Below are 14,889 nucleotides of genomic sequence, written 5' to 3' on the forward strand. Positions count from 1 at the left end.
TCAAAGTCATATTTTGGTTGCCTCGGATTTGGTTTAATTTTCCTCAGCTTTAGCTTGAATTTGCATATGAGTAGGAATAGGAATAAGTCATATAAAAGAGTTATACTTTCATGTAAACTTTGATTTTATGTGTGCAATAAGAATACTAAAGCATCACATTAGGCCATAGGGGTGACACAATGGAGACTTGTTGGACTGTTTAAAAGAGTGTGGAGGAGGATTCAGAAATAATTGGTTACTTGATATCAAGAATGTTAGTTACTTGATTATTTGACTAATTTCAAGTATGCTTATGGTTTGCTACACTTAGTCATGAGGTCATATATCCTGTGACAGTGAACAGAAAGTTCATAAAATAAAAAATTCTACAAGGACAAAGTGCTATAATTTAACAGGAAGTTGTCGTTGTTGTAAGATATTGTTGAGTTCACTCTAATTCATGATCATCTCATGTCTGCTGAGTAGAACTTCTCTTTGTTAGAAGCCACTTATCAGTTGTTCTCTGAAGCTCTTCTTGGTGAGTTGGAAGCACCAACCATTAAGATAGAAGACAAGCTATTAAATATTTGAGCCACATAAGGATTCCAGGAGAAGCCCCAAAAGATGTATTATGGTTGAACTGTACTATTAGAATCAATGACTCTTTTTATATTAATTTCTCTCTACCATTGTAGAAGCCAGAAGAACATGAGAGAATGGAAATCTGACCAAGACTGCTTAAGCACATGCCCCAGCTCTAACACTATATGTGTGGTTTTTGATACCACACTCAGTTAGTCAAACATTAATCTTATGTTCCATAAAATAGGAAAATGAAACATTCTTCCTCACAGTCTTTCATTAAAAATTAGATGAAATAACACATAAAAAGTACTTGAAATTAGTAAGTGTTCAAGATATTTTAGCATTTATTAACAACAAATGTTTCATATACTTTTTCAGATATTTATTGTCTTAAAATTATAGGTGGAATATATGCTTTAATTTAGAACATGTTTTATTTCTGAATATGAATGATTGTATGCTTCTTACACAGCATCTTGCTGTGTGATGATATGAAAATAGCCACATAATGTATTCAGTTCATGGTAGCATGGACAAAAATATTTGAAGCCATTTGAAAAATTCTTTGTACTGTTTTATTTTATAACACTGTCTGAAAAAGCAATGTTATTATGTTTTTAATGAGAATGAGTGGAGTCCTCTGAGTTATCTACTTACATATTCGATGCACACTGTTGCCATGAATTGGCAACAGTCAAGTTGATTTGTAAGTAGTAACTAAAAGCACGACAAATAAAGTACTGAGATAGTTTATTTGTTGTTTATTAAAAATACTGTGTCTTAAACTTTCTGTTTATGGAAAAATTTGGGATATTTAATCATTCACTTCATATATGTTGTTGTTGTTGTTGTTATGCGCTGTCGAGTCGTTTGCGACTCATAGGGATCCTATGCACAACAGCCTTAAACCCTGCTCTGTCCTGCACCAGGAAAACTTACTGATCAATGTATAAGGAACATAATGTTATAAATCATAGGTATTTTAGGAAGAAAAAAATGATTTAAAGAATGGTAAAACATTTACGTACCTATTTCCTTTAGCAATTACCAGAGATCTTTTAGTTTGTGCTATCTAATAGATTTTTACAAAGATGTGTCACAAAACAGAACAGCCCTATAGCATTTCCTTTCATCATTGGTGATCCATGTTTCAAACCTATTATTAAGATAATTTTGGAATTCAGATAGAATTGATTCAAGATCATATTTTGGTTCCTGTGGACATGGTTTAATTTTCTTAAACCTCAATTGGAATTTATACATAAAAAATTGATGATCCATCCCACAGTCCACCTCTGGACTACTTTTAAATGCTAATATTGAGCTTCTCTAACAATTCCTTTCACAGATGTAGTAGATCTGATTCCTATGGAGCCCATCCGGTGAGGTTCACATGCTAAGTCACCATTTGTGGTTTTTAAAATGGTAATTGCAATGAATAAATCATTGAACACACAAAATTTGATCTTTACATTTCACGTCTCATTTCTTTCCCAAGTGCATACTTTCTGACTATTGCTTCTTTATTGTTTTTAACTTTTGCATTGTAGACATGGGCTATCATTAATGTATCTTGATGGCATGTTCAGTCAATTTTGGATTGTAAGATTTGGTAAAAATTGTCAATTTCTTCCTTTATTGGCTCTAAATGTATGAATTATATTTGAATAATAGTTGTATTAACAAGACTTTCTTTTATGTTGTTGTTGTTTAGTGCCACTGAGTCACCTGCAACTCATACGGATCCCTGTACAACCCTGTGGACCCTGCATAAAACAGCTCTAAAAGCTGCTCTATCACGTGCTCTATCTTATTGTCTCTGACACATCTACTCCTATTACTCCAGTTACTGAATCAAGTCATCATCAAGAGTCTTTGTCTCCTCTATCATTGCTATCAATCAGCCCAGTGGTGAGAATCTTTGTTTTCTTGATGTTGAGCTTGAATCCATATTGAAGGCTGCAGTCCTTGACCTTCTGCAGCAAATACTCCAGGTACTCCTCAGTTTCAGCAAGCAGGGTCATGCCATCTGCATAACGCAGATGGTTGATGAGTCTGTCTCATATCCTGATGCCATATTTCTCATCATAGAGCCCAGCCTCCCAGATAATCTGTTCTACATATTGATTGGGAAAGGTATGGAGATAGGATACACTCCTGATGTACATTCTTTCCAATTTTGAACCATTCAGTGTTTCCTTGCTCTGTCCTGACTACTGCCTCCTGGTCACAGTATAGGTTTCACCTAAGCTCAATCAAGTGTTCTTGGATTCCCATTATTCTCAGAGTCACCCACAGTTTGTTGTGATCTTCACAGTCAAATGCCTTTGCAGTCAATGCAATACAGATAGACATCCCTCTGATATTCCTTGGTTTCAGCCAAGATTCATCTAACATTAGCTACAGTATTCCTAGTACCACAGCCTTTATGTGCTGTTCCAGTTGGTTTTGGATAATCTTAAGCCGAATCTTGCTTGCATGTGGTATTAATGATAATTCAATAATTACCAATTATTCAATAATTTCTGCACTCTGTCGGGTCATCTTTAATTGGAATGGGGAACAAATATAAATCTCTTCCAGTCAGTTGGCCAGATGGTTGTCCTCCAGTTTTCTTGGCAAAGCTTGATGAGCACATCCAGGGCAGAGTCTGTTTGTTAAAGAAGTCAATTGGTATGCTATCCATTTATGGGGCATTGCTTTTTGCCAATTCTTTCAGAGCAGCTTGAACTATTTCTTTCATCATCAAAGCTCTTTCTCATATGATGTTTCAGGTATGTGTATGGATATTATTCTTTCATTTCTAGCAAAGCATTTCCAGATAGAACATGAAATTGACATTTTTACTATGAATGTACCACCATTCTTCTTCTGTTTTTCATTCCCAACATAGCATATCATGTGATTATCTGATTCAAAATGCCTAAAGCTAGTACATTTCATCTCACTAATGCCTAGAATGTGAATGTTTATGCATTCTATTTCATTTTTCACCATTTCTACAATTCCAACATTCAAGCTATGTACATTCCATGTTTCAATTATTAAATGGTGTCTGTCATTATTTTTCCTCATCCAGTTTGGTTTCTATAACTATCCACATACCTCTACTCTTCATAGGATTTCCACAGGCCTGTTATTTAAGAAGTGGATGGCCAGTCCTACTTCCTAGTCCATCACAGGTAATCTTTGTGGCATTTGACACACTGCTGGCATAGCTTTCAGCATCTCACATATTATCTAAGTACAGTAAACTTATGGATGAGTGCTATACCAATTAGAACTATGTTATCTCAATTCAATTGAATTTTTGCCTCTAGTGTCCTGGGAGACTTAGTGTCCACTGCTCGCGGCCTCTGGCTTCTTGGGAAGAGGCAGGTAAGGAAGGCTCCAGGTGCTTGTGGCTTTATCTGTGCCCCACTAGGGCCAGCACAATGGACTTGCCAGATGAAATGGGAGTTACTGGCCCAGAGTTGGCCAGCATTTGGAGGTGCAAGAATGGTAAAATACTGAAGGGCCCTTGGGGCTGTGGCCCTCGGCCCTGTTTTTCATTGCTTTTGTTCAAACAGTCTTCTACGTTGTACAGCCCTGGCATGTCCACTTGCCATAGAGAGGTAACTTGTGGTCTCTGTGAAGCTGAACACTGTGACACTAATGTGTCAAATGCGATAATGGTTACCATGGTGGACAGTGTTTGGTGGTGCTCTCCGGTGGAAACAAGCTTGGAAGCAGGAGTGGAATCCACTTCCATAAACAGCTTTCCTCCGGAAACCCTATGAACTTGGAGAAAGGATGAAAGTCACTCATGCAAGGGTTGAGGACTTCTGTTCATAGGGTTGCTATGAGTTGCCTGTGGTTCGACGGCACTTAGCAACAACAGCAACAACAACAACAACAGCAATAGCAAACAGACTGCACATCAGTTGAGGCTCCCAGACCCCAGTAAAATTTAATTACAAAAGCCCATCCACCGGCTCCTAATTCATATAAACAAGAGGTTCCCAGCCCACAACTGTGTTAATCAAATAAAAAAGACCTAACTTTCAGATTCCCAACTGCTTTAAACCAATGATCTAAGGCCGGATGGGTTGTGAGATCATATCCAGGATATCCATGAAGAGAGAAAAAGGTCATTACAAAGACAGAGGCTAAAGAAAAACAAGAAAGAAAGGAAAAAACCCACAAAAAAACCCTAAATGGATTTCAGAAGAGACTCTGAATATTGGACTAGACAGTGAAGAATTCGAAATAAAGGGAAAACATGCTGAAGTAAAAAAGAGTTGAACAGAAGCTTTCAAAAGGCATCTTGAAAAGACACAGCAAAGTATTATAGTGGAATGTGCAGAGTGCGGAATTGCAGAATAAAAAGGGAATACTCACTCTGCAATTAGTAATCTGAGAAAAATGAAAAAAATTTAAGCCTCAAGTTGTTATATTAAAAGATGCTATTAGCAATATCTTGAATGACTGAAGATGCATCAAAAGAAGATGTAGAGAATACACAGAATCACTGTACCAGAAAGAACTTATTGACAATGAAAAATTTCAGGAAGTACCCTATGAACAGGAGCCAATGGTAATGAAAGGGAAAGTGGAAGCTTCACCAAAGACATGGGCAAAAAATACAGTCACGGGAATTGATGAGATATCAATTGACTTGTTTAAGTTAATAGATGCAACACTGGGTGTGCTCACCAGTCTATGTTAGGAAATTCGGAGGAAAGCCAACATATTGGAAGAGGTCCATATTTGTTCCCATCCCCAGAAAGGTGATCCAACAGAATTTAGAAACTATTGAACAGTTTAATTACTATCACATGCAAGCAAAATCCTTCTGAAGAGCATTCAAAAACTGTTATAACTGTACAAGGACAGGGAACTTTCAAAAGTTCAAGCAGTATTTAAGAGGTCATGGCATCAGGTATCTCAATGCTGATTGTTATTGGCTGTCAAAAAGTGGAGTTCAACTCATAGGAATCTATGAACAACAGCCCTGAATTCTGTCCTTTGCTGTGCCATCATCATCATCTCTGATACACATATACCCAGCTCAGCAAGACTCAACAATCTGCATAACACAGATGACACAACCTTGCTTACTGAAAGTAAGGAGGGCTTAAAATGCTTTCTGTGGAAGATCAAAGACTACAGCTTTCAATATGAATTATATCTCAACTTTCAGAAAAGAAAATATTCTGCACTGGATCAATGGGCAACATCATGATAGATGGAGGAAGGATTGAGTTTGTCAGCAATTTTATTTTGCTTGGATCCACAATCAACACCTTTGTTACCAGCAGTAAATACGTTTTACATTGGGAAAAATCTGTTGTCAAGGATGTCCCAAAGTGCTAAAGTGCAAGAATGTTTAGGTGTTGTTAGGTGTTGTCAAGTTAAGTCCAACCCAGAGATCCTATGAACAACAGATCTGAATCCAATCCTACCCTATCCTATCCTATCCTATCCTATCCTATCCTATCCTATCCTATCCTATCCTATCCTATCCTGTGCTATCCTCACCATATCTGTTACACTTAAAGCCATTGCTCCAGTAACTGTGTCAATCCATCTTGTGTGGGGTCTTATCTCTTTGTCTGACCTTTTACCTTTTCAAAAATGAAATCCCTTTCTAAGGAATAGCCTCTCATTTCAATATACTCAAAATATGAGAGATGAAGCTTTTCCATTCTTGCTTCCAAGGAGCACTCTGCCTGTACTTTTTCCAAGATATACCTGTTCATTCTTTTAGTAGCCCATGGGTTATTAAATGCTCTTCTCCAACAGCACAACTTAATGACTTCGATTCTTGTTTTGTCTTCTTTATTGGTATTCCAGCTCTCAGTAGCACTGTAAGTTATTGAAAAGACCATGGCCTGAATAATAATAAATTATTATAGAGAATAAATAATAAATGGCATTATTGCTCTTCAGTATTTTGGAGAGTCTTTGACAGTGCACATGCCCAAAGCAATATGACTTCTGATCTCCTGACTGCTGGTACCAAGGATGTTGATTTTGTATCCGAGTGAGGCGATATTATTGACAGTTTCAATCTTTTATCTATCATTGTATTGCCTATTGACCCAGTGTCAAGGACCTTTGTTTTCTTATTTTTCTACTAAGTTAAAAGTCTTAAGAGTAGAAGGAAATAACCAGAGCATGAACCTTTCATGCTAGGAACAAATATTTGGAAATGCCACAGCACTTGAAATAAAGCATGCCAAAATAGAACCCAGCGAGGCTCTCTGCTCCTCGTTGATAGACAGATCTCTTCTTGTAAAGCACCAGCCACATCTCTTGAGACATGATGGTGTCAGAGCAAATGGATTTGGTTGTCTGGTCACTAGAACTGATTTTAACTCAGGCAAAGTGGATGTTGTTGCCATGAATGACCCCTTCATTGTCGTCAACTACATGGTCTTTATTTTGTAGTATGATTCCACCCTTGTCAAATTCAATGGCACTGCCAAGGCTGAGAATTGGAAGCTTGTCTTCAATGGGAAAGCCATCACTTTTATCCAGGAGAAAAATCACACAAAAACCAAATGGGGTGATGCTGGAGCTGAGTATATTGTAGAGTACACTGGTGTTTTCATAACCTTGAAGAAGGCTGGGGCTCACTTGAAGGATTATGTTAAAAGGGCAATCCTCTGCTCCTTCTGCTGATGCCCCATGTTTGTGATGGATGTGAACCATGAGACAGTTCAACTCTCTCAGGATTATCAACAATGCCTCCGGCACTACCAACTGTTTGTCCCTTCCCAAGGTCATCCATAACAACATTAGCATTGTGGAGTGCTTCATGACCACAGTCCATACCATTCCGTGCCATCACATACCATTACTGTGGATGGCCCCTCTGGAAAGCTGTAGCATGATCGACATGGAGCTGCCCAGAACATCATCCCTGCATCCACTGGTACGGCTAAGGCCATGGGCAAGGTCATCCCTGAGCTCAGTGAGAAACTTAATAGCATGACTTTCTGTGTCCACACGCACAATGTGTCCATTGTGGATATGATCTGCCATCTGGAGAAAGCTACCAAATATGATGACATTAAAAAAGTAGTAAAGACAGGCATCAGAAAGGTCCCTAAAGAGCACCCTGGACTACAATGAAGACCAAGTTGTCTTCTGTGACTTAAATAATGACACCCACTCTTCCACCTTTGATACTCATTGCCCTGAAAGACAACTTTGTCAAATCAGTTTCCTGATATGAAAATGAATTTGCCTCCAGCAAGCAGGAGATTGACCTGATTGTTCACATGGTCTCTTTGGAGACCATTGGACCATCACCTCCAGTAATAGCATTAGAAGAGAGAGAGAGAGACCTTCAGCTGCTGGGGAGTCCTTGCCCCAGCTCAACTCCTCAACACACTGAGAATATCATATCCTTGATACAATTGCCATCCAGTCCCCCTAAGAAAGGAGAGGGGCTTAAAGAGCCTATCTTGTCATGCACTTTCAATAAAGTATACCATATTTGGTAAAAAGAAAAATTTAAAAAATCAAATTAAAACAAAATAACCAACCCAAAAATCAAAATAGAATCCAGAGCCAGATCTTTTGATGAAGTCATACAAACCTCACAGAGAAATTGCTTGCTTTCTTTTGAAGAAGTCATTGTATGAATAAGATCATAAATATAACACAGCATCCCCTAAACTTAGTGCATATACAGTGAAAACAATTTCTCTGTCAAATTTCAATCCTTTGAAAGTTCATAAAGGGCTTTGCTACATGATACTTGAGGGGAATTCTGGTGGGCTAGTGGTAAGAAATTATGCTGCAATCCCAAAGTCACAAGTCACGTGGTTCAAATCCACCAGCTGCTCCACAGATTGACAATCTTCTCTGGTGCAATTAACTGCTTCTGAAAACCCACTGGAGGTGCCATCTATGTATTGGTTCCAAGCTGATGGTCCACAGCAACAACTGCTACATGCAGATAATCAGAGCTCCAAGTGCTTCATATCTTCATAGCAACCACATCCCAGGGACTTGCTACCTTTCCCTAGAGATTTTACATTTTGTCTACAAACAGAAAAGAGAGAAAGAGAAGGCCAAGAACCTCAGGCCTGGAACTTATATGTATTTGTTAACTTATCTGCCATACCTACATTTCATCACCTAGAACTTGAGTACATAGTCCTACTTAAGATAAAAGCAGTCTGTCTCGAGAAGTCAGTCCATCTGCATGTACAGAAAGAGGAGTAATTGGAGTTAGCTATCACATAACACTGTATCTTCTACTAGAGTATCAAATTTAACAGTGGAAGGAAAACAGGATCACTGTGATCAGTAGAAACTTAACAGTATCCAGTTAAGATTCTTTCTTCTTATTCACTATTAAAAACTAACTGATTGACTAACTTATTGCTATTGAGTCAGAACAGAATTCCAGGTGATTTTCCAGAAGATTTTCAAAGGGTGTAAATTACACAGGAGGAAATTGTCTATCTTTCTTCTAGGAGGAGCAGGTGGATTAGAACTACCTTTGGGTTGGCAGTGCAACTCCTAATCCACTAGAGTTCTAAAAGGATAAAGATATCAAGACATATTCATCTCACTACTCTGCCTTGAGGGGAGGAGGAAAAAAAATGTGTTCCCTATGGCAAGAGAGGGAGCAAAATATTTCCTTTGCACTAATGATAATAATAAATATTAAGAATTGATTTCTTATTGAATGTTTACTGTGTAAAAGAATACTGTAGTGAGCATTTTTAATCCATGATCTAGTTTTATGCTCAATAAATCTAAGAGGAAATTTAAGATCTCTATTACGAAAGGTTCAGCATCACAGTAACTCATGGTTTCTGTGATGCTGAACACTGTGACACTGATATGTCAAATGCAATAATGGTTACCCATGGTGGACAGTGTTTGGTGGAGCTCCCCGATTAAAACAAGCTTGGAAGCAGGAGTGAAATCCACTTCTGAAATAGTTTCCCTCTAGAAACTCTATGAACATGGAGAAACAATGAAAGTTATACAAGTGTACAGTTCTTTCATTCACAGGGTCACTGTGAGTCACGTACAGCTTGATGGCTCTTAATATTATCAACAATACTACAAAAGGAAAAAACAGTGTTAGAGAAGTTTATCATTCTTGAGAGTTTTCACTGCTAAGGACAAAATTGAGACTCCTCAACAGGTAATTTGAATCCAAAGCTCATGTATTTAATACTGCTTGTGTCATGTCCATACCAAATTCCTTACCACGAAGGCAAAATTCTCATTTAATCCACTCATTCTTCTATTGATACAACTTAATGCATAATATTATTTAGAAATAAATTTACTTGACTGCCCTCCCTCTGTCAGGTACTGATCCATGTGTTTACTGGTGTTAAGGTTAAAATTCCTCATGATAGTTGTTATAATTATGCTTCCTATTTTTAGCTTCTTGGTTTTCTCTTGAACTAGCCAAAGTCACGATTTAAAATGATAAGACCTTATTTTACTGGAACTACTCATAACACAGTAATTAACCAATGCTTTTACTAACTGCAACTATTAATTCTTGGTCTCTTTCAGCAATTTTTACCAAAATAGTTACTATTCCTTTTCTAATATATTTCCACTTTATCTCTAGGACCACAAGCTCTCTTAGTTTTCCTGTGAACTCACTGTAGATCTTTCTCAAACTTCTGGTAGGTTTCTTCCTCTTCTCTCTGAATTCTTAATTGTGTAAGGTTATAAATCTCAATTCTGGAATCTATTTTAACTATCTTTTTCTTTTCACTTCCTTGATGATAATACTCAATCCCACAGACTTTGATATTGGCTGCGCAACCATGGATTATAACTTTTCTCACCAGACATCTCATTCAAAATTATCTATTCATTTATATCTACAGTTCTTACTGAACTAATAGTTAGCTTAAATGAGTATGTCCAGACTAGATTTTTTTTCTATTACTATATTCCAAATATAATTAACCTAGACACTATCTTTCCCAACTCTGTTAATGCCATCTCCTTATTCCCATGTAGACAGGACAAAAATATTCTCAAGTACTCAGAACATAAATATTTCCAAATGTTGCTTTTATGTACCATTGACTCACCTGCAACCCTGTGTACAGCAGCCCTGAACCCTGCCTGGTCCTGAGCCAGTCTTACTAATTCTGACACACCAATCCCATTGCCAAAGTCACTGTATCAATCTATCTCATCAGGGTCTTCCTCTCCTGTGCTGTCCCTCCACCCTTCCAAGCATGATGTACAGACTAGAATTTCTTATATTACTATATTCCAAAAATAATTAACACAGACCCTATTTTTCCCAGATCAGTTAATGCCATCTCCTTTTCCCATGTTTTCAATACAAACATATTTCCAAGATTGAAATAAAAGATTTCTTAAGCCATTATTAGGAATTGTTCATTCAATCAAACAATTGTGTAGGATTTGCTTTTCAAATATACAAAACCTCCAATCATATTTTGCCACTTATACCATTACACTTCTGAGCTGTTCCATGATATCCACAGCAGATGCTTTTAGGACTCTACCCTTTTGTTTCTGTCTGGTTTGCTTTGCAAATCACAGTTTACAAATTATTTAGAAAGAGATTGTTCATCGTTTCCTCTCAGAACAGTTAGTGAATTCCTAATAGCACTACATAGAGGCTGCTTTTAGGTTAGCAACTCAACTGTCTATGGATTACTATACCACCAGAACTTTTTTCATTTTTCTTAAGTTTTCATTATTAATTTTCCAGGTTTGCATGACCATGTGACAATTTATAATACCTTCACTTGAGTCAGGTTTACCTTAGTGCTCAAAATAATATCTTTGTTTTTGATACTTTGAAAGAATATTTTTGTAGTGTATTTGCACAGTATAGTACATCATTTGAGCTCTTGAATGCTCTTTTTACAGTTATCACACAATTAAATGTTCTGGGACTCCTATTCTTCTCAATGTTAGCCATAATTTGTTATGATCAACACAATCAAATGCCTTTGCATCATTAATAAAGCAAAAAAGACATTCTCCTGGTATCCTTGTTGACACTTGGTACCAGCAGTCAGGAGATCAGAAGACATATTGCACTGGGAAAACCTACAATCAGGGACTTCTCCAAATTATTATGGAGCAATGATATTAATTTAAAGACTAAGGTGCACTTAATTCAGGACATTATTTTTTCAATCACTTGCTATGCTACTTAAAACTGGACAATGAACTCATGAAATATTACACAAAATGGGTGACCCTGAAGGACATTTTGCTAAGTGAAACAGCTCAGTCACAAAAGACAAATACGGCATAACGCCACTGTTAGAAAAGTACTAATATCTGGGTTTGGGGGGAGACTGAGAAAGATGGGATAAACAATGTATACTTCATTGAAACTGATGAGAGAGAGAACTATCTAAAAGGGGTTTATGATTAGATAGAATTGTTATGACAGGAGTCCAGAACAAAGGTAACATAGTGGAGTGGACATGAATAACAATGAAAGAATTTTTTCTTTTACTTTTTAAAGAGAAAAGTGAATTGAGGGAAAGGGGTGGGCAGAGAGAAAAATGCAACAATGAATGAATGAAAATTCAAAGTCTTTGTAAACTTTCATTAAAATCAATTTAAAAAAAGACAACCCACAAAGACAAACAAACAAACAAAAAAACGCCCCAAACTGGACAATGAATAAGGATAGCACTCCAGTGTTGGAGAAAAGCATTATATGGACTGCCAATAGAAGAAACAGATTTATCTTGGATAAGGTACAACAAGAGTGCTTATTGGAGGCAGGAATGATCAAGCTTTGTTTCACATACTTTGGACATGTTGCTAGGAGAAGCTATTCATTGGAGAAGGACACCATGCTTGGGAAGACTGAGGGACCATGAAATAGAGGAAGATCTCAACCAGGTGGATTGACTCAGTGACTGCAGTAATGAACTCACGTGTGTAAGAGATTGTGAGGACGCCACAGGATATGAAAGGATTCAGATTTGTTTTTCATAGGGTCACTATGAGTCATCCTCTCGACTTGAGGGCACCTAACAATAACGTCGTTGATGTTGTGAATCTAAATAAAATAAAATTATTGACTTTTATTCTATTCTCCTTTTATCATAAGATAGTGTATTGGATTTTTTTTTAGGATTATTGTTTTCTTTTATGTTGAAATTGTGATTTCCCCCCCTTTATAAGTAAGTTGGAGATATTTACTGATTTCTGAAGTCTTAGATGAAGCATGTCATCAAGGTTAATTGGTAGCTACTGGTGATTGGAATACAAAAGAAAAAAAGAATGACCAGTAGTTGATGGCCATGCCTATGATAATATCAATGGTGCTGGAGTAGGTGTAATAGAATTTTGCGTGATAAATAACTTAACCATGTGAGGGAAAAGCACTTGTCAACAATGTGAGAAGGATTTATACCTCATAGTAGAGTTCTGGGGACATGTTGTTGTTTGTTGTCAAGTGCCGTCGAGTCGCAGGCAGCTCATAGCGACTCTATGAAGGAGAGTCCTCGAAGCTTGGGTGCCTTGGGGACATAGTCCATAGGAAATTGTGCTGTTTACCCAAAGACTGTATTTCTGCAGCAGTTCAAATCCATCACTGAGCCTGTTTAGGACTGCATACACTTGTCAAAATTCCTTAACTGGTATTCCACACCCGTAAGGTATACGCAACACAATGTTGTTGAAAATAAGGAAAACTTATTTGCTCATGGAGGTGAAAGTCTATAACCTTCAGTATGGGTTACACTCTGATTTTGGGCTCTGAGGAAAACAAACAAACAAAAAACCGAAACAAAAACAATAACCCAAACCAAGCCAATCCAAAACAACCCACAATAATGAAAATAAAAACTTTTCTAATCTTAGTTATACACTGTTTACTGTTGTTGCTAAGTATTGTTGAGTGGAAACTTACGCATAGTTGACCTTCCAGCAGATTTTTAAAGGCAGTAAATTTCTCAGGAGGAATTTGCCCATCTTTTTCCTGTGGAACATCTACTTGGTGGATTTGAACCTCCTGTCTTTGGGTTGGCACAATTCCTTACCACTAGGTCACCAGAACTCCCAGCACAATGTAGTATATTGTTGTTTACTGCAGAGTTGGAACCGATCCATAGTTGACCCTCCAGCAGATTTTCAGAGGCAGTTAATCATGAGAGGAGATACCCTATCCTTCTCCCATAGAGCGGCTGGCATGCATTAAGGATTGTAAGGATTGAAGAGCAGGTTCTTACCATTAGGACAGCAGAGGGGTGTGTGTGTGTGTGTGTGTGTGTGTGTGTGTGTGTGTGTGTGTGTGTGTGTTTAAAGAACATGAAAGACAAAATTCATGGGCAAAGAACAATGCAATATCTTATCATATATTTCTTTTTGATTGCCATTCTCTATATTGTTTAACAAAAACATTAAGGGATTTATATGGATAGTCCATAAATTAAAGAGAGGATATGCTAAGAATACAATTCCTTTTTTTGTTAACTAAATAACTCTATTGAGTACATAACTGTTAGGAGAACTTGAGTTTTGAAGTGGCTTGTATATTCCAGCTTCTCAACAAAGGCTGGAGATTTGAGTCCACCCAGCTGTCCACCAGAAGAAAGACCTAGCAATCCTCTTCTGAAAATCAGCCACTAAAAACACTACAGAGCACAGATCTTTTATGCATATACCACCTCCATGAAACAAAACAAAACAAAACAAAACAACTCCACAAATCCATGACAACTGGAAAATAATTCTTAACTCACTAAGGACAAATACAGTCATTTCAGAATCTCCAGAGGATTAAAGTAAAAAAAAAAATTCCCATGAAAGCCTTATTACCTTGATATATATGCCCAAAGTCTAAACCTTTAGCTTGCAGCTTATTAGACTCTTCACTGAACCCAAATCTGTCAGAAATTGACTAAATTTTAATGAATTACCTGGGAAAAATAATATCAGATCATTAACATACAATCAGAAGTCATTCATTCAGTAGGTATTAAGATTTGAATTTACTCGATTATTAAATTAGTGCTGTAATTAACCTCCATGGAAATCTAAATTACAATAAAATAATTTTATTGACTTAGAAAGACAAATGATTGTGACAGAGAAATGGGAATATTCAAAGCACATCTTTTCAACGCATCATGTATTTTCTATGGAGAATAAAATACTAATAAGAAACTAATTTATTACTTTATTCTGAAAAGTTACTATTATGGTAGCCAAAGTGCTTAAATCAAATAGAAACAGGTTATTCTTCTCGAAAAGAATAAAGAAATAAAAAAGTTGGATTTGGTATATGGTAAGAAAGTAAGGAGTTATATAAGCTTAAAACAACAATAATAATAA

The 14,889-nt window shown here is 36.9% G+C and overlaps 1 pseudogene; it reads left to right on the forward strand.

Moving 5' to 3' along the window:
- Nucleotides 1-14,889, forward strand: part of LOC102864036 — a 59,999-nt pseudogene that overhangs the window by 35,414 nt on the left and 9,696 nt on the right.

This window comes from Elephantulus edwardii, unplaced genomic scaffold (genome assembly GCF_000299155.1).
Source record: "Elephantulus edwardii isolate Elephantulus edwardi_28Jun2011 unplaced genomic scaffold, EleEdw1.0 scaffold00051, whole genome shotgun sequence".
In the NCBI taxonomy this organism is placed as follows: Eukaryota; Metazoa; Chordata; class Mammalia; order Macroscelidea; family Macroscelididae; genus Elephantulus; species Elephantulus edwardii.